Below are 20,298 nucleotides of genomic sequence, written 5' to 3'. Positions count from 1 at the left end.
CACTTCAACAGAGTCCTTCATTTCTGCAGCTGCCATCGAGTTTTCTGCATCTCGAGCCTTCTGGGACGAGCACCAATTTCCCAGGAGGGGCTGCATCAGGACGAAGTCAAAACCCAGGAAAGTTGTCTCGGAACACCTTCAATAAAGCATGCCAGCAGTGCATTGAAAAGGCAGGGAGCTTTAGCCACCGTCCTCTAGCAGTCGCAAGGCTGTGCACACAATGTCGTCTTCCTGCGGCAACGTTCTTCGCCCTCGTACAAGCTACCGCTCTGTCCGGCTCCCGGAGCAGGAGAAGCGGCTGCTTCGCGCACACAACAGCGGAGTGGCAGCCGTACGCTCCGAAGCGCTGCTTCAGCCGAAAGACGCCGGCCACCGGCGCTTGGCTTCGGACAGCTCCGGAGAGCCGTAGTGTGCGTCTGCACTAGACTGCATCCTAGCGAAAAGCTTTGGCAGTGTGTCTCGCAGGGAGATAGCTTAGGAGTGCAGCGCACTTATGCCTCCCTTGCCCAGAAACACGATTTTATTGCAAACTCCAAAAACATTGCTCTTTCCAAGGCAATATATAAGCTGTTTTCTGACGGCCGTGATCTTTCGATTACTCTTGCCCAGCTCGTTGTTTTAACGTGCACATGCCGTCCTGGCATTCAGTGCACAGTGAAAGCAATCGCAAAAGTCCAGCAGCTGCTGACTCCCAAACACAAGGCGCTGGCTATGTTCTTGCTTCTCGACAACTCAACGCAGCCCTTCATTTCTGCAGCTGCCATCGAGGTCTCTGCATGTCGGAGAGTCAGAGGACGAGCACGAGTTTCCCAGGAGGGGCTGCATCAGGAGGAATTCTAAACTCAGGGAATTTGTCCTGGAACACCTTCCATAAGGATGCTAGAAAGGAATTGAAGAGGCAGGCGAGCGGCCACCACCGTCCTCTAGCAGTCCTTAGGGTGTGCGCAGAAGCCCGGTGCTCTGCGGCTTCGTTCTTCGCCCCCGTACAAGCTACCGCTCTGTCTGGCTCCCGGAGCAGGAGAAGCGGCTGCTTCACGCACACAGCAGCGGAGCGGCAGCCGTACGCTCCGAAGCGCTGCTTCAGCCGAAAGACGCCGGCCACCGGCGCTTGGCTTCGGACAGCACCGGAGAGCCGTAGTGTACGTCTGCACTAGACTGCATGATAGCGAAAAGCTTTGGCAGTGTGTCTCGCAGGGAGATAGCTTAGGAGCGCAGCGCACTTATGCCTCCCTTGCCCAGAAACACGATTTTATTGCAAACTCCAAAAACATTGCTCTTTCCAGGGCAATATATAAGCTGTTTTCTGACGGCCGTGATCTTTCGATTACTCTTGCCCAGCTCGTTGTTTCAGCGTGCACATGCCGTCCTGGCATTCAGTGCACAGTGAAAGCAATCGCAAAAGTCCAGCAGCTGCTGACTCCCAAACACAAGGCGCTGTCTACGTTCTTGCTTCTCCACACTTCAACAGAGTCCTTCATTTCTGCAGCTGCCATCGAGTTTTCTGCATCTCGAGCCTTCTGGGACGAGCACCAATTTCCCAGGAGGGGCTGCATCAGGACGAAGTCAAAACCCAGGAAAGTTGTCTCGGAACACCTTCAATAAAGCATGCCAGCAGTGCATTGAAAAGGCAGGGAGCTTTAGCCACCGTCGTCTAGCAGTCGCAAGGCTGTGCACACAATGTCGTCTCCCTGCGGCAACGTTCTTCGCCCTCGTACAAGCTACCGCTCTGTCCGGCTCCCGGAGCAGGAGAAGCGGCTGCTTCGCGCACACAGCAGCGGAGCGGCAGCCGTACGCTCCGAAGCGCTGCTTCAGCCGAAAGACGCCGGCCACCGGCGCTTCGCTTCGGACAGCACCGGAGAGCCGTAGTGTGCGTCTGCACTAGACTGCATCATAGCGAAAAGCTTTGACAGTGTGTCTCGCAGGGAGATAGCTTAGGAGCGCAGCGCACTTATGCCTCCCTTGTCCAGAAACACGGATTTGCTGCACACTCCAAAAACACTGCTCTTTCCATGGTACTATGTAAGCTGCTGTCTGACGCCCGTTCTCTTCTGCCCACTCTTGCCCAGCTGGTTGTTGCAGCGTGCACTGCCTTCCTGGCATTAAGAGCACAGTGAAAGCAATCGCAAAAGTCCAGCAGCTGCTGACTCCCAAACACAAGGCGCTGTCTACGTTCTTGCTTCTCCACACTTCAACAGAGTCCTTCATTTCTGCAGCTGCCATCGAGTTTTCTGCATCTCGAGCCTTCTGGGACGAGCACCAATTTCCCAGGAGGGGCTGCATCAGGACGAAGTCAAACCCAGGAAAGTTGTCTCGGAACACCTTCAATAAAGCATGCCAGCAGTGCATTGAAAAGGCAGGGAGCTTTAGCCACCGTCCTCTAGCAGTCGCAAGGCTGTGCACACAATGTCGTCTCCCTGCGGCAACGTTCTTCGCCCTCGTACAAGCTACCGCTCTGTCCGGCTCCCGGAGCAGGAGAAGCGGCTGCTTCGCGCACACAACAGCGGAGCAGCAGCCGTACGCTCCGAAGCGCTGCTTCAGCCGAAAGACGCCGGCCACCGGCGCTTGGCTTCGGACAGCTCCGGAGAGACGTAGTGTGCGTCTGCACTAGACTGCATCATAGCGAAAAGCTTTGGCAGTGTGTCTCGCAGGGAGATAGCTTAGGAGCGCAGCGCACTTATGCCTCCCTTGTCCAGAAACACGATTTTACTGCACACTCCAAAAACAGTACTCTTCCCAGGGCAATATATAAGCTGCTTTCTGACGGCCGTGATCTTTCGATTACTCTTGCGCAGCTCGTTGTTGCAGAGTGCACGTGCCTTCCTGGAATTCAGTGCACAGTGAAAGCAATCGCAAAAGTCCAGCAGCTGCTGACTCCCAAACACAAGGCGCTGTCTACGTTCTTGCTTCTCCACACTTCAACAGAGTCCTTCATTTCTGCAGCTGCCATCGAGTTTTCTGCATCTCGAGCCTTCTGGGACGAGCACCAATTTCCCAGGAGGGGCTGCATCAGGACGAAGTCAAAACCCAGGAAAGTTGTCTCGGAACACCTTCAATAAAGCATGCCAGCAGTGCATTGAAAAGGCAGGGAGCTTTAGCCACCGTCGTCTAGCAGTCGCAAGGCTGTGCACACAATGTCGTCTGCCTGCGGCAACGTTCTTCGCCCTCGTGCAAGCTACCGCTCTGTCCGGCTCCCGGAGCAGGAGAAGCGGCTGCTTCGCGCACACAACAGCGGAGCGGCAGCCGTACGCTCCGAAGCGCTGCTTCAGCCGAAAGACGCCGGCCACCGGCGCTTGGCTTCGGACAGCACCGGAGAGCCGTAGTGTGCGTCTGCACTAGACTGCATCATAGCGAAAAGCTTTGGCAGTGTGTCTCGCAGGGAGATAGCTTAGGAGCGCACTTATGCCTCCCTTGCCCAGAAACACGATTTTATTGCAAACTCCAAAAACATTGCTCTTTCCAGGGCAATATATAAGCTGTTTTCTGACGGCCGTGATCTTTCGATTACTCTTGCCCAGCTCGTTGTTTCAGCGTGCACGTGCCGTCCTGGCATTCAGTGCACAGTGAAAGCAATCGCAAAAGTCCAGCAGCTGCTGACTCCCAAACACAAGGCGCTGGCTATGTTCTTGCTTCTCGACAACTCAACGCAGCCCTTCATTTCTGCAGCTGCCATCGAGGTCTCTGCATGTCGGAGACTCAGAGGACGAGCACGAGTTTCCCAGGAGGGGCTGCATCAGGAGGAATTCTAAACTCAGGGAATTTGTCCTGGAACACCTTCCATAAGGATGCTAGAAAGGAATTGAAGAGGCAGGCGAGCGGCCACCACCGTCCTCTAGCAGTCCTTAGGGTGTGCGCAGAAGCCCGGTGCTCTGCGGCTTCGTTCTTCGCCCCCGTACAAGCTACCGCTCTGTCCGGCTCCCGGAGCAGGAGAAGCGGCTGCTTCGCGCACACAACAGCGGAGCGGCAGCCGTACGCTCCGAAGCGCTGCTTCAGCCGAAAGACGCCGGCCACCGGCGCTTGGCTTCGGACAGCACCGGAGAGCCGTAGTGTGCGTCTGCACTAGACTGCATCCTAGCGAAAAGCTTTGGCAGTGTGTCTCGCAGGGAGATAGCTTAGGAGCGCAGCGCACTTATGCCTCCCTTGTCCAGAAACACGGATTTGCTGCACACTCCAAAAACACTGCTCTTTCCATGGTACTATGTAAGCTGCTGTCTGACGCCCGTTCTCTTCTGCCCACTCTTGCCCAGCTGGTTGTTGCAGCGTGCACGTGCCTTCCTGGCATTAAGAGCACAGTGAAAGCAATCGCAAAAGTCCAGCAGCTGCTGACTCCCAAACACAAGGCGCTGTCTACGTTCTTGCTTCTCCACACTTCAACAGAGTCCTTCATTTCTGCAGCTGCCATCGAGTTTTCTGCATCTCGAGCCTTCTGGGACGAGCACCAATTTCCCAGGAGGGGCTGCATCAGGACGAAGTCAAAACCCAGGAAAGTTGTCTCGGAACACCTTCAATAAAGCATGCCAGCAGTGCATTGAAAAGGCAGGGAGCTTTAGCCACCGTCCTCCAGAATTGCCAAGGCTGTGCACACAATGTCGTCTCCCTGCGGCAACGTTCTTCGCCCTCGTACAAGCTACCGCTCTGTCCGGCTCCCGGAGCAGGAGAAGCGGCTGCTTCGCGCACACAGCAGCGGAGCGGCAGCCGTACGCTCCGAAGCGCTGCTTCAGCCGAAAGACGCCGGCCACCGGCGCTTGGCTTCGGACAGCACCGGAGAGCCGTAGTGTGCGTCTGCACTAGACTGCATCATAGCGAAAAGCTTTGACAGTGTGTCTCGCAGGGAGATAGCTTAGGAGCGCAGCGCACTTATGCCTCCCTTGTCCAGAAACACGGATTTGCTGCACACTCCAAAAACACTGCTCTTTCCATGGTACTATGTAAGCTGCTGTCTGACGCCCGTTCTCTTCTGCCCACTCTTGCCCAGCTGGTTGTTGCAGTGTGCACGTGCCTTCCTGGCATTAAGAGCACAGTGAAAGCAATCGCAAAAGTCCAGCAGCTGCTGACTCCCAAACACAAGGCGCTGTCTACGTTCTTGCTTCTCCACACTTCAACAGAGTCCTTCATTTCTGCAGCTGCCATCGAGTTTTCTGCATCTCGAGCCTTCTGGGACGAGCACCAATTTCCCAGGAGGGGCTGCATCAGGACGAAGTCAAAACCCAGGAAAGTTGTCTCGGAACACCTTCAACAAAGCATGCCAGCAGTGCATTGAAAAGGCAGGGAGCTTTAGCCACCGTCCTCTAGCAGTCGCAAGGCTGTGCACACAATGTCGTCTCCCTGCGGCAACGTTCTTCGCCCTCGTACAAGCTACCGCTCTGTCCGGCTCCCGGAGCAGGAGAAGCGGCTGCTTCGCGCACACAGCAGCGGAGCGGCAGCCGTACGCTCCGAAGCGCTGCTTCAGCCGAAAGACGCCGGCCACCGGCGCTTCGCTTCGGACAGCACCGGAGAGCCGTAGTGTACGTCTGCACTAGACTGCATCATAGCGAAAAGCTTTGACAGTGTGTCTCGCAGGGAGATAGCTTAGGAGCGCAGCGCACTTATGCCTCCCTTGTCCAGAAACACGGATTTGCTGCACACTCCAAAAACACTGCTCTTTCCATGGTACTATGTAAGCTGCTGTCTGACGCCCGTTCTCTTCTGCCCACTCTTGCCCAGCTGGTTGTTGCAGCGTGCACGTGCCTTCCTGGCATTAAGAGCACAGTGAAAGCAATCGCAAAAGTCCAGCAGCTGCTGACTCCCAAACACAAGGCGCTGTCTACGTTCTTGCTTCTCCACACTTCAACAGAGTCCTTCATTTCTGCAGCTGCCATCGAGTTTTCTGCATCTCGAGCCTTCTGGGACGAGCACCAATTTCCCAGGAGGGGCTGCATCAGGACGAAGTCAAAACCCAGGAAAGTTGTCTCGGAACACCTTCAATAAAGCATGCCAGCAGTGCATTGAAAAGGCAGGGAGCTTTAGCCACCGTCCTCTAGCAGTCGCAAGGCTGTGCACACAATGTCGTCTCCCTGCGGCAACGTTCTTCGCCCTCGTACAAGCTACCGCTCTGTCCGGCTCCCGGAGCAGGAGAAGCGGCTGCTTCGCGCACACAGCAGCGGAGCGGCAGCCGTACGCTCCGAAGCGCTGCTTCAGCCGAAAGACGCCGGCCACCGGCGCTTGGCTTCGGACAGCACCGGAGAGCCGTAGTGTGCGTCTGCACTAGACTGCATCATAGCGAAAAGCTTTGACAGTGTGTCTCGCAGGGAGATAGCTTAGGAGCGCAGCGCACTTATGCCTCCCTTGTCCAGAAACACGGATTTGCTGCACACTCCAAAAACACTGCTCTTTCCATGGTACTATGTAAGCTGCTGTCTGACGCCCGTTCTCTTCTGCCCACTCTTGCCCAGCTGGTTGTTGCAGCGTGCACGTGCCTTCCTGGCATTAAGAGCACAGTGAAAGCAATCGCAAAAGTCCAGCAGCTGCTGACTCCCAAACACAAGGCGCTGTCTACGTTCTTGCTTCTCCACACTTCAACAGAGTCCTTCATTTCTGCAGCTGCCATCGAGTTTTCTGCATCTCGAGCCTTCTGGGACGAGCACCAATTTCCCAGGAGGGGCTGCATCAGGACGAAGTCAAAACCCAGGAAAGTTGTCTCGGAACACCTTCAACAAAGCATGCCAGCAGTGCATTGAAAAGGCAGGGAGCTTTAGCCACCGTCCTCTAGCAGTCGCAAGGCTGTGCACACAATGTCGTCTCCCTGCGGCAACGTTCTTCGCCCTCGTACAAGCTACCGCTCTGTCCGGCTCCCGGAGCAGGAGAAGCGGCTGCTTCGCGCACACAGCAACGGAGCGGCAGCCGTACGCTCCGAAGCGCTGCTTCAGCCGAAAGACGCCGGCCACCGGCGCTTCGCTTCGGACAGCACCGGAGAGCCGTAGTGTACGTCTGCACTAGACTGCATCATAGCGAAAAGCTTTGACAGTGTGTCTCGCAGGGAGATAGCTTAGGAGCGCAGCGCACTTATGCCTCCCTTGTCCAGAAACACGGATTTGCTGCACACTCCAAAAACACTGCTCTTTCCATGGTACTATGTAAGCTGCTGTCTGACGCCCGTTCTCTTCTGCCCACTCTTGCCCAGCTGGTTGTTGCAGCGTGCACGTGCCTTCCTGGCATTAAGAGCACAGTGAAAGCAATCGCAAAAGTCCAGCAGCTGCTGACTCCCAAACACAAGGCGCTGTCTACGTTCTTGCTTCTCCACACTTCAACAGAGTCCTTCATTTCTGCAGCTGCCATCGAGTTTTCTGCATCTCGAGCCTTCTGGGACGAGCACCAATTTCCCAGGAGGGGCTGCATCAGGACGAAGTCAAAACCCAGGAAAGTTGTCTCGGAACACCTTCAATAAAGCATGCCAGCAGTGCATTGAAAAGGCAGGGAGCTTTAGCCACCGTCCTCCAGAATTGCCAAGGCTGTGCACACAATGTCGTCTCCCTGCGGCAACGTTCTTCGCCCTCGTACAAGCTACCGCTCTGTCCGGCTCCCGGAGCAGGAGAAGCGGCTGCTTCGCGCACACAGCAGCGGAGCGGCAGCCGTACGCTCCGAAGCGCTGCTTCAGCCGAAAGACGCCGGCCACCGGCGCTTCGCTTCGGACAGCACCGGAGAGCCGTAGTGTACGTCTGCACTAGACTGCATCATAGCGAAAAGCTTTGACAGTGTGTCTCGCAGGGAGATAGCTTAGGAGCGCAGCGCGCTTATGCCTCCCTTGTCCAGAAACACGGATTTGCTGCACACTCCAAAAACACTGCTCTTTCCATGGTACTATGTAAGCTGCTGTCTGACGCCCGTTCTCTTCTGCCCACTCTTGCCCAGCTGGTTGTTGCAGCGTGCACGTGCCTTCCTGGCATTAAGAGCACAGTGAAAGCAATCGCAAAAGTCCAGCAGCTGCTGACTCCCAAACACAAGGCGCTGTCTACGTTCTTGCTTCTCCACACTTCAACAGAGTCCTTCATTTCTGCAGCTGCCATCGAGTTTTCTGCATCTCGAGCCTTCTGGGACGAGCACCAATTTCCCAGGAGGGGCTGCATCAGGACGAAGTCAAAACCCAGGAAAGTTGTCTCGGAACACCTTCAATAAAGCATGCCAGCAGTGCATTGAAAAGGCAGGGAGCTTTAGCCACCGTCCTCCAGAATTGCCAAGGCTGTGCACACAATGTCGTCTCCCTGCGGCAACGTTCTTCGCCCTCGTACAAGCTACCGCTCTGTCCGGCTCCCGGAGCAGGAGAAGCGGCTGCTTCGCGCACACAGCAGCGGAGCGGCAGCCGTACGCTCCGAAGCGCTGCTTCAGCCGAAAGACGCCGGCCACCGGCGCTTCGCTTCGGACAGCACCGGAGAGCCGTAGTGTACGTCTGCACTAGACTGCATCATAGCGAAAAGCTTTGACAGTGTGTCTCGCAGGGAGATAGCTTAGGAGCGCAGCGCACTTATGCCTCCCTTGTCCAGAAACACGGATTTGCTGCACACTCCAAAAACACTGCTCTTTCCATGGTACTATGTAAGCTGCTGTCTGACGCCCGTTCTCTTCTGCCCACTCTTGCCCAGCTGGTTGTTGCAGCGTGCACGTGCCTTCCTGGCATTAAGAGCACAGTGAAAGCAATCGCAAAAGTCCAGCAGCTGCTGACTCCCAAACACAAGGCGCTGTCTACGTTCTTGCTTCTCCACACTTCAACAGAGTCCTTCATTTCTGCAGCTGCCATCGAGTTTTCTGCATCTCGAGCCTTCTGGGACGAGCACCAATTTCCCAGGAGGGGCTGCATCAGGACGAAGTCAAAACCCAGGAAAGTTGTCTCGGAACACCTTCAATAAAGCATGCCAGCAGTGCATTGAAAAGGCAGGGAGCTTTAGCCACCGTCCTCCAGAATTGCCAAGGCTGTGCACACAATGTCGTCTCCCTGCGGCAACGTTCTTCGCCCTCGTACAAGCTACCGCTCTGTCCGGCTCCCGGAGCAGGAGAAGCGGCTGCTTCGCGCACACAGCAGCGGAGCGGCAGCCGTACGCTCCGAAGCGCTGCTTCAGCCGAAAGACGCCGGCCACCGGCGCTTCGCTTCGGACAGCACCGGAGAGCCGTAGTGTACGTCTGCACTAGACTGCATCATAGCGAAAAGCTTTGACAGTGTGTCTCGCAGGGAGATAGCTTAGGAGCGCAGCGCACTTATGCCTCCCTTGTCCAGAAACACGGATTTGCTGCACACTCCAAAAACACTGCTCTTTCCATGGTACTATGTAAGCTGCTGTCTGACGCCCGTTCTCTTCTGCCCACTCTTGCCCAGCTGGTTGTTGCAGCGTGCACGTGCCTTCCTGGCATTAAGAGCACAGTGAAAGCAATCGCAAAAGTCCAGCAGCTGCTGACTCCCAAACACAAGGCGCTGTCTACGTTCTTGCTTCTCCACACTTCAACAGAGTCCTTCATTTCTGCAGCTGCCATCGAGTTTTCTGCATCTCGAGCCTTCTGGGACGAGCACCAATTTCCCAGGAGGGGCTGCATCAGGACGAAGTCAAAACCCAGGAAAGTTGTCTCGGAACACCTTCAACAAAGCATGCCAGCAGTGCATTGAAAAGGCAGGGAGCTTTAGCCACCGTCCTCTAGCAGTCGCAAGGCTGTGCACACAATGTCGTCTCCCTGCGGCAACGTTCTTCGCCCTCGTACAAGCTACCGCTCTGTCCGGCTCCCGGAGCAGGAGAAGCGGCTGCTTCGCGCACACAGCAACGGAGCGGCAGCCGTACGCTCCGAAGCGCTGCTTCAGCCGAAAGACGCCGGCCACCGGCGCTTCGCTTCGGACAGCACCGGAGAGCCGTAGTGTACGTCTGCACTAGACTGCATCATAGCGAAAAGCTTTGACAGTGTGTCTCGCAGGGAGATAGCTTAGGAGCGCAGCGCACTTATGCCTCCCTTGTCCAGAAACACGGATTTGCTGCACACTCCAAAAACACTGCTCTTTCCATGGTACTATGTAAGCTGCTGTCTGACGCCCGTTCTCTTCTGCCCACTCTTGCCCAGCTGGTTGTTGCAGCGTGCACGTGCCTTCCTGGCATTAAGAGCACAGTGAAAGCAATCGCAAAAGTCCAGCAGCTGCTGACTCCCAAACACAAGGCGCTGTCTACGTTCTTGCTTCTCCACACTTCAACAGAGTCCTTCATTTCTGCAGCTGCCATCGAGTTTTCTGCATCTCGAGCCTTCTGGGACGAGCACCAATTTCCCACGAGGGGCTGCATCAGGACGAAGTCAAAACCCAGGAAAGTTGTCTCGGAACACCTTCAACAAAGCATGCCAGCAGTGCATTGAAAAGGCAGGGAGCTTTAGCCACCGTCCTCTAGCAGTCGCAAGGCTGTGCACACAATGTCGTCTCCCTGCGGCAACGTTCTTCGCCCTCGTACAAGCTACCGCTCTGTCCGGCTCCCGGAGCAGGAGAAGCGGCTGCTTCGCGCACACAGCAACGGAGCGGCAGCCGTACGCTCCGAAGCGCTGCTTCAGCCGAAAGACGCCGGCCACCGGCGCTTCGCTTCGGACAGCACCGGAGAGCCGTAGTGTACGTCTGCACTAGACTGCATCATAGCGAAAAGCTTTGACAGTGTGTCTCGCAGGGAGATAGCTTAGGAGCGCAGCGCACTTATGCCTCCCTTGTCCAGAAACACGGATTTGCTGCACACTCCAAAAACACTGCTCTTTCCATGGTACTATGTAAGCTGCTGTCTGACGCCCGTTCTCTTCTGCCCACTCTTGCCCAGCTGGTTGTTGCAGCGTGCACGTGCCTTCCTGGCATTAAGAGCACAGTGAAAGCAATCGCAAAAGTCCAGCAGCTGCTGACTCCCAAACACAAGGCGCTGTCTACGTTCTTGCTTCTCCACACTTCAACAGAGTCCTTCATTTCTGCAGCTGCCATCGAGTTTTCTGCATCTCGAGCCTTCTGGGACGAGCACCAATTTCCCAGGAGGGGCTGCATCAGGACGAAGTCAAAACCCAGGAAAGTTGTCTCGGAACACCTTCAACAAAGCATGCCAGCAGTGCATTGAAAAGGCAGGGAGCTTTAGCCACCGTCCTCTAGCAGTCGCAAGGCTGTGCACACAATGTCGTCTCCCTGCGGCAACGTTCTTCGCCCTCGTACAAGCTACCGCTCTGTCCGGCTCCCGGAGCAGGAGAAGCGGCTGCTTCGCGCACACAGCAACGGAGCGGCAGCCGTACGCTCCGAAGCGCTGCTTCAGCCGAAAGACGCCGGCCACCGGCGCTTCGCTTCGGACAGCACCGGAGAGCCGTAGTGTACGTCTGCACTAGACTGCATCATAGCGAAAAGCTTTGACAGTGTGTCTCGCAGGGAGATAGCTTAGGAGCACAGCGCACTTATGCCTCCCTTGTCCAGAAACACGGATTTGCTGCACACTCCAAAAACACTGCTCTTTCCATGGTACTATGTAAGCTGCTGTCTGACGCCCGTTCTCTTCTGCCCACTCTTGCCCAGCTGGTTGTTGCAGCGTGCACGTGCCTTCCTGGCATTAAGAGCACAGTGAAAGCAATCGCAAAAGTCCAGCAGCTGCTGACTCCCAAACACAAGGCGCTGTCTACGTTCTTGCTTCTCCACACTTCAACAGAGTCCTTCATTTCTGCAGCTGCCATCGAGTTTTCTGCATCTCGAGCCTTCTGGGACGAGCACCAATTTCCCAGGAGGGGCTGCATCAGGACGAAGTCAAAACCCAGGAAAGTTGTCTCGGAACACCTTCAACAAAGCATGCCAGCAGTGCATTGAAAAGGCAGGGAGCTTTAGCCACCGTCCTCTAGCAGTCGCAAGGCTGTGCACACAATGTCGTCTCCCTGCGGCAACGTTCTTCGCCCTCGTACAAGCTACCGCTCTGTCCGGCTCCCGGAGCAGGAGAAGCGGCTGCTTCGCGCACACAGCAACGGAGCGGCAGCCGTACGCTCCGAAGCGCTGCTTCAGCCGAAAGACGCCGGCCACCGGCGCTTCGCTTCGGACAGCACCGGAGAGCCGTAGTGTACGTCTGCACTAGACTGCATCATAGCGAAAAGCTTTGACAGTGTGTCTCGCAGGGAGATAGCTTAGGAGCGCAGCGCACTTATGCCTCCCTTGTCCAGAAACACGGATTTGCTGCACACTCCAAAAACACTGCTCTTTCCATGGTACTATGTAAGCTGCTGTCTGACGCCCGTTCTCTTCTGCCCACTCTTGCCCAGCTGGTTGTTGCAGCGTGCACGTGCCTTCCTGGCATTAAGAGCACAGTGAAAGCAATCGCAAAAGTCCAGCAGCTGCTGACTCCCAAACACAAGGCGCTGTCTACGTTCTTGCTTCTCCACACTTCAACAGAGTCCTTCATTTCTGCAGCTGCCATCGAGTTTTCTGCATCTCGAGCCTTCTGGGACGAGCACCAATTTCCCAGGAGGGGCTGCATCAGGACGAAGTCAAAACCCAGGAAAGTTGTCTCGGAACACCTTCAACAAAGCATGCCAGCAGTGCATTGAAAAGGCAGGGAGCTTTAGCCACCGTCCGCTAGCAGTCGCAAGGCTGTGCACACAATGTCGTCTCCCTGCGGCAACGTTCTTCGCCCTCGTACAAGCTACCGCTCTGTCCGGCTCCCGGAGCAGGAGAAGCGGCTGCTTCGCGCACACAGCAACGGAGCGGCAGCCGTACGCTCCGAAGCGCTGCTTCAGCCGAAAGACGCCGGCCACCGGCGCTTCGCTTCGGACAGCACCGGAGAGCCGTAGTGTACGTCTGCACTAGACTGCATCATAGCGAAAAGCTTTGACAGTGTGTCTCGCAGGGAGATAGCTTAGGAGCGCAGCGCACTTATGCCTCCCTTGTCCAGAAACACGGATTTGCTGCACACTCCAAAAACACTGCTCTTTCCATGGTACTATGTAAGCTGCTGTCTGACGCCCGTTCTCTTCTGCCCACTCTTGCCCAGCTGGTTGTTGCAGCGTGCACGTGCCTTCCTGGCATTAAGAGCACAGTGAAAGCAATCGCAAAAGTCCAGCAGCTGCTGACTCCCAAACACAAGGCGCTGTCTACGTTCTTGCTTCTCCACACTTCAACAGAGTCCTTCATTTCTGCAGCTGCCATCGAGTTTTCTGCATCTCGAGCCTTCTGGGACGAGCACCAATTTCCCAGGAGGGGCTGCATCAGGACGAAGTCAAAACCCAGGAAAGTTGTCTCGGAACACCTTCAATAAAGCATGCCAGCAGTGCATTGAAAAGGCAGGGAGCTTTAGCCACCGTCCTCCAGAATTGCCAAGGCTGTGCACACAATGTCGTCTCCCTGCGGCAACGTTCTTCGCCCTCGTACAAGCTACCGCTCTGTCCGGCTCCCGGAGCAGGAGAAGCGGCTGCTTCGCGCACACAGCAGCGGAGCGGCAGCCGTACGCTCCGAAGCGCTGCTTCAGGCGAAAGACGCCGGCCACCGGCGCTTCGCTTCGGACAGCACCGGAGAGCCGTAGTGTACGTCTGCACTAGACTGCATCATAGCGAAAAGCTTTGACAGTGTGTCTCGCAGGGAGATAGCTTAGGAGCGCAGCGCGCTTATGCCTCCCTTGTCCAGAAACACGGATTTGCTGCACACTCCAAAAACACTGCTCTTTCCATGGTACTATGTAAGCTGCTGTCTGACGCCCGTTCTCTTCTGCCCACTCTTGCCCAGCTGGTTGTTGCAGCGTGCACGTGCCTTCCTGGCATTAAGAGCACAGTGAAAGCAATCGCAAAAGTCCAGCAGCTGCTGACTCCCAAATACAAGGCGCTGGCTTTGTTCTTGCTTCACCACACTTCAACAGAGTCCTTCATTTCTGCAGCTGCCATCGAGTTTTCTGCATCTCGAGCCTTCTGGGACGAGCACCAATTTCCCAGGAGGGGCTGCATCAGGACGAAGTCAAAACCCAGGAAAGTTGTCTCGGAACACCTTCAATAAAGCATGCCAGCAGTGCATTGAAAAGGCAGGGAGCTTTAGCCACCGTCCTCTAGCAGTCGCAAGGCTGTGCACACAATGTCGTCTTCCTGCGGCAACGTTCTTCGCCCTCGTACAAGCTACCGCTCTGTCCGGCTCCCGGAGCAGGAGAAGCGGCTGCTTCGCGCACACAACAGCGGAGTGGCAGCCGTACGCTCCGAAGCGCTGCTTCAGCCGAAAGACGCCGGCCACCGGCGCTTGGCTTCGGACAGCTCCGGAGAGCCGTAGTGTGCGTCTGCACTAGACTGCATCCTAGCGAAAAGCTTTGGCAGTGTGTCTCGCAGGGAGATAGCTTAGGAGTGCAGCGCACTTATGCCTCCCTTGCCCAGAAACACGATTTTATTGCAAACTCCAAAAACATTGCTCTTTCCAAGGCAATATATAAGCTGTTTTCTGACGGCCGTGATCTTTCGATTACTCTTGCCCAGCTCGTTGTTTTAACGTGCACATGCCGTCCTGGCATTCAGTGCACAGTGAAAGCAATCGCAAAAGTCCAGCAGCTGCTGACTCCCAAACACAAGGCGCTGGCTATGTTCTTGCTTCTCGACAACTCAACGCAGCCCTTCATTTCTGCAGCTGCCATCGAGGTCTCTGCATGTCGGAGAGTCAGAGGACGAGCACGAGTTTCCCAGGAGGGGCTGCATCAGGAGGAATTCTAAACTCAGGGAATTTGTCCTGGAACACCTTCCATAAGGATGCTAGAAAGGAATTGAAGAGGCAGGCGAGCGGCCACCACCGTCCTCTAGCAGTCCTTAGGGTGTGCGCAGAAGCCCGGTGCTCTGCGGCTTCGTTCTTCGCCCCCGTACAAGCTACCGCTCTGTCTGGCTCCCGGAGCAGGAGAAGCGGCTGCTTCACGCACACAGCAACGGAGCGGCAGCCGTACGCTCCGAAGCGCTGCTTCAGCCGAAAGACGCCGGCCACCGGCGCTTCGCTTCGGACAGCACCGGAGAGCCGTAGTGTACGTCTGCACTAGACTGCATCATAGCGAAAAGCTTTGACAGTGTGTCTCGCAGGGAGATAGCTTAGGAGCGCAGCGCACTTATGCCTCCCTTGTCCAGAAACACGGATTTGCTGCACACTCCAAAAACACTGCTCTTTCCATGGTACTATGTAAGCTGCTGTCTGACGCCCGTTCTCTTCTGCCCACTCTTGCCCAGCTGGTTGTTGCAGCGTGCACGTGCCTTCCTGGCATTAAGAGCACAGTGAAAGCAATCGCAAAAGTCCAGCAGCTGCTGACTCCCAAACACAAGGCGCTGTCTACGTTCTTGCTTCTCCACACTTCAACAGAGTCCTTCATTTCTGCAGCTGCCATCGAGTTTTCTGCATCTCGAGCCTTCTGGGACGAGCACCAATTTCCCAGGAGGGGCTGCATCAGGACGAAGTCAAAACCCAGGAAAGTTGTCTCGGAACACCTTCAACAAAGCATGCCAGCAGTGCATTGAAAAGGCAGGGAGCTTTAGCCACCGTCCTCTAGCAGTCGCAAGGCTGTGCACACAATGTCGTCTCCCTGCGGCAACGTTCTTCGCCCTCGTACAAGCTACCGCTCTGTCCGGCTCCCGGAGCAGGAGAAGCGGCTGCTTCGCGCACACAGCAACGGAGCGGCAGCCGTACGCTCCGAAGCGCTGCTTCAGCCGAAAGACGCCGGCCACCGGCGCTTCGCTTCGGACAGCACCGGAGAGCCGTAGTGTACGTCTGCACTAGACTGCATCATAGCGAAAAGCTTTGACAGTGTGTCTCGCAGGGAGATAGCTTAGGAGCACAGCGCACTTATGCCTCCCTTGTCCAGAAACACGGATTTGCTGCACACTCCAAAAACACTGCTCTTTCCATGGTACTATGTAAGCTGCTGTCTGACGCCCGTTCTCTTCTGCCCACTCTTGCCCAGCTGGTTGTTGCAGCGTGCACGTGCCTTCCTGGCATTAAGAGCACAGTGAAAGCAATCGCAAAAGTCCAGCAGCTGCTGACTCCCAAACACAAGGCGCTGTCTACGTTCTTGCTTCTCCACACTTCAACAGAGTCCTTCATTTCTGCAGCTGCCATCGAGTTTTCTGCATCTCGAGCCTTCTGGGACGAGCACCAATTTCCCAGGAGGGGCTGCATCAGGACGAAGTCAAAACCCAGGAAAGTTGTCTCGGAACACCTTCAACAAAGCATGCCAGCAGTGCATTGAAAAGGCAGGGAGCTTTAGCCACCGTCCTCTAGCAGTCGCAAGGCTGTGCACACAATGTCGTCTCCCTGCGGCAACGTTCTTCGCCCTCGTACAAGCTACCGCTCTGTCCGGCTCCCGGAGCAGGAGAAGCGGCTGCTTCGCGCACACAGCAACGGAGCGGCAGCCGTACGCTCCGAAGCGCTGCTTCAGCCGAAAGACGCCGGCCACCGGCGCTTCGCTTCGGACAGCACCGGAGAGCCGTAGTGTACGTCTGCACTAGACTGCATCATAGCGAAAAGCTTTGACAGTGTGTCTCGCAGGGAGATAGCTTAGGAGCGCAGCGCACTTATGCCTCCCTTGTCCAGAAACACGGATTTGCTGCACACTCCAAAAACACTGCTCTTTCCATGGTACTATGTAAGCTGCTGTCTGACGCCCGTTCTCTTCTGCCCACTCTTGCCCAGCTGGTTGTTGCAGCGTGCACGTGCCTTCCTGGCATTAAGAGCACAGTGAAAGCAATCGCAAAAGTCCAGCAGCTGCTGACTCCCAAACACAAGGCGCTGTCTACGTTCTTGCTTCTCCACACTTCAACAGAGTCCTTCATTTCTGCAGCTGCCATCGAGTTTTCTGCATCTCGAGCCTTCTGGGACGAGCACCAATTTCCCAGGAGGGGCTGCATCAGGACGAAGTCAAAACCCAGGAAAGTTGTCTCGGAACACCTTCAACAAAGCATGCCAGCAGTGCATTGAAAAGGCAGGGAGCTTTAGCCACCGTCCGCTAGCAGTCGCAAGGCTGTGCACACAATGTCGTCTCCCTGCGGCAACGTTCTTCGCCCTCGTACAAGCTACCGCTCTGTCCGGCTCCCGGAGCAGGAGAAGCGGCTGCTTCGCGCACACAGCAACGGAGCGGCAGCCGTACGCTCCGAAGCGCTGCTTCAGCCGAAAGACGCCGGCCACCGGCGCTTCGCTTCGGACAGCACCGGAGAGCCGTAGTGTACGTCTGCACTAGACTGCATCATAGCGAAAAGCTTTGACAGTGTGTCTCGCAGGGAGATAGCTTAGGAGCGCAGCGCACTTATGCCTCCCTTGTCCAGAAACACGGATTTGCTGCACACTCCAAAAACACTGCTCTTTCCATGGTACTATGTAAGCTGCTGTCTGACGCCCGTTCTCTTCTGCCCACTCTTGCCCAGCTGGTTGTTGCAGCGTGCACGTGCCTTCCTGGCATTAAGAGCACAGTGAAAGCAATCGCAAAAGTCCAGCAGCTGCTGACTCCCAAACACAAGGCGCTGTCTACGTTCTTGCTTCTCCACACTTCAACAGAGTCCTTCATTTCTGCAGCTGCCATCGAGTTTTCTGCATCTCGAGCCTTCTGGGACGAGCACCAATTTCCCAGGAGGGGCTGCATCAGGACGAAGTCAAAACCCAGGAAAGTTGTCTCGGAACACCTTCAATAAAGCATGCCAGCAGTGCATTGAAAAGGCAGGGAGCTTTAGCCACCGTCCTCCAGAATTGCCAAGGCTGTGCACACAATGTCGTCTCCCTGCGGCAACGTTCTTCGCCCTCGTACAAGCTACCGCTCTGTCCGGCTCCCGGAGCAGGAGAAGCGGCTGCTTCGCGCACACAGCAGCGGAGCGGCAGCCGTACGCTCCGAAGCGCTGCTTCAGGCGAAAGACGCCGGCCACCGGCGCTTCGCTTCGGACAGCACCGGAGAGCCGTAGTGTACGTCTGCACTAGACTGCATCATAGCGAAAAGCTTTGACAGTGTGTCTCGCAGGGAGATAGCTTAGGAGCGCAGCGCGCTTATGCCTCCCTTGTCCAGAAACACGGATTTGCTGCACACTCCAAAAACACTGCTCTTTCCATGGTACTATGTAAGCTGCTGTCTGACGCCCGTTCTCTTCTGCCCACTCTTGCCCAGCTGGTTGTTGCAGCGTGCACGTGCCTTCCTGGCATTAAGAGCACAGTGAAAGCAATCGCAAAAGTCCAGCAGCTGCTGACTCCCAAATACAAGGCGCTGGCTTTGTTCTTGCTTCACCACACTTCAACAGAGTCCTTCATTTCTGCAGCTGCCATCGAGTTTTCTGCATCTCGAGCCTTCTGGGACGAGCACCAATTTCCCAGGAGGGGCTGCATCAGGACGAAGTCAAAACCCAGGAAAGTTGTCTCGGAACACCTTCAATAAAGCATGCCAGCAGTGCATTGAAAAGGCAGGGAGCTTTAGCCACCGTCCTCTAGCAGTCGCAAGGCTGTGCACACAATGTCGTCTTCCTGCGGCAACGTTCTTCGCCCTCGTACAAGCTACCGCTCTGTCCGGCTCCCGGAGCAGGAGAAGCGGCTGCTTCGCGCACACAACAGCGGAGTGGCAGCCGTACGCTCCGAAGCGCTGCTTCAGCCGAAAGACGCCGGCCACCGGCGCTTGGCTTCGGACAGCTCCGGAGAGCCGTAGTGTGCGTCTGCACTAGACTGCATCCTAGCGAAAAGCTTTGGCAGTGTGTCTCGCAGGGAGATAGCTTAGGAGTGCAGCGCACTTATGCCTCCCTTGCCCAGAAACACGATTTTATTGCAAACTCCAAAAACATTGCTCTTTCCAAGGCAATATATAAGCTGTTTTCTGACGGCCGTGATCTTTCGATTACTCTTGCCCAGCTCGTTGTTTTAACGTGCACATGCCGTCCTGGCATTCAGTGCACAGTGAAAGCAATCGCAAAAGTCCAGCAGCTGCTGACTCCCAAACACAAGGCGCTGGCTATGTTCTTGCTTCTCGACAACTCAACGCAGCCCTTCATTTCTGCAGCTGCCATCGAGGTCTCTGCATGTCGGAGAGTCAGAGGACGAGCACGAGTTTCCCAGGAGGGGCTGCATCAGGAGGAATTCTAAACTCAGGGAATTTGTCCTGGAACACCTTCCATAAGGATGCTAGAAAGGAATTGAAGAGGCAGGCGAGCGGCCACCACCGTCCTCTAGCAGTCCTTAGGGTGTGCGCAGAAGCCCGGTGCTCTGCGGCTTCGTTCTTCGCCCCCGTACAAGCTACCGCTCTGTCTGGCTCCCGGAGCAGGAGAAGCGGCTGCTTCACGCACACAGCAGCGGAGCGGCAGCCGTACGCTCCGAAGCGCTGCTTCAGCCGAAAGACGCCGGCCACCGGCGCTTGGCTTCGGACAGCACCGGAGAGCCGTAGTGTACGTCTGCACTAGACTGCATGATAGCGAAAAGCTTTGGCAGTGTGTCTCGCAGGGAGATAGCTTAGGAGCGCAGCGCACTTATGCCTCCCTTGCCCAGAAACACGATTTTATTGCAAACTCCAAAAACATTGCTCTTTCCAGGGCAATATATAAGCTGTTTTCTGACGGCCGTGATCTTTCGATTACTCTTGCCCAGCTCGTTGTTTCAGCGTGCACATGCCGTCCTGGCATTCAGTGCACAGTGAAAGCAATCGCAAAAGTCCAGCAGCTGCTGACTCCCAAACACAAGGCGCTGTCTACGTTCTTGCTTCTCCACACTTCAACAGAGTCCTTCATTTCTGCAGCTGCCATCGAGTTTTCTGCATCTCGAGCCTTCTGGGACGAGCACCAATTTCCCAGGAGGGGCTGCATCAGGACGAAGTCAAAACCCAGGAAAGTTGTCTCGGAACACCTTCAATAAAGCATGCCAGCAGTGCATTGAAAAGGCAGGGAGCTTTAGCCACCGTCGTCTAGCAGTCGCAAGGCTGTGCACACAATGTCGTCTCCCTGCGGCAACGTTCTTCGCCCTCGTACAAGCTACCGCTCTGTCCGGCTCCCGGAGCAGGAGAAGCGGCTGCTTCGCGCACACAGCAGCGGAGCGGCAGCCGTACGCTCCGAAGCGCTGCTTCAGCCGAAAGACGCCGGCCACCGGCGCTTCGCTTCGGACAGCACCGGAGAGCCGTAGTGTGCGTCTGCACTAGACTGCATCATAGCGAAAAGCTTTGACAGTGTGTCTCGCAGGGAGATAGCTTAGGAGCGCAGCGCACTTATGCCTCCCTTGTCCAGAAACACGGATTTGCTGCACACTCCAAAAACACTGCTCTTTCCATGGTACTATGTAAGCTGCTGTCTGACGCCCGTTCTCTTCTGCCCACTCTTGCCCAGCTGGTTGTTGCAGCGTGCACTGCCTTCCTGGCATTA

Source organism: Lonchura striata, chromosome 8 (genome assembly GCF_050655825.1).
Source record: "Lonchura striata isolate lonStrDom1 chromosome 8, ASM5065582v1, whole genome shotgun sequence".
In the NCBI taxonomy this organism is placed as follows: domain Eukaryota; kingdom Metazoa; phylum Chordata; class Aves; order Passeriformes; family Estrildidae; genus Lonchura; species Lonchura striata.
The sequence above is the reverse complement of the archived record's forward strand: the minus strand, read 5'-3'. Positions refer to the sequence as shown.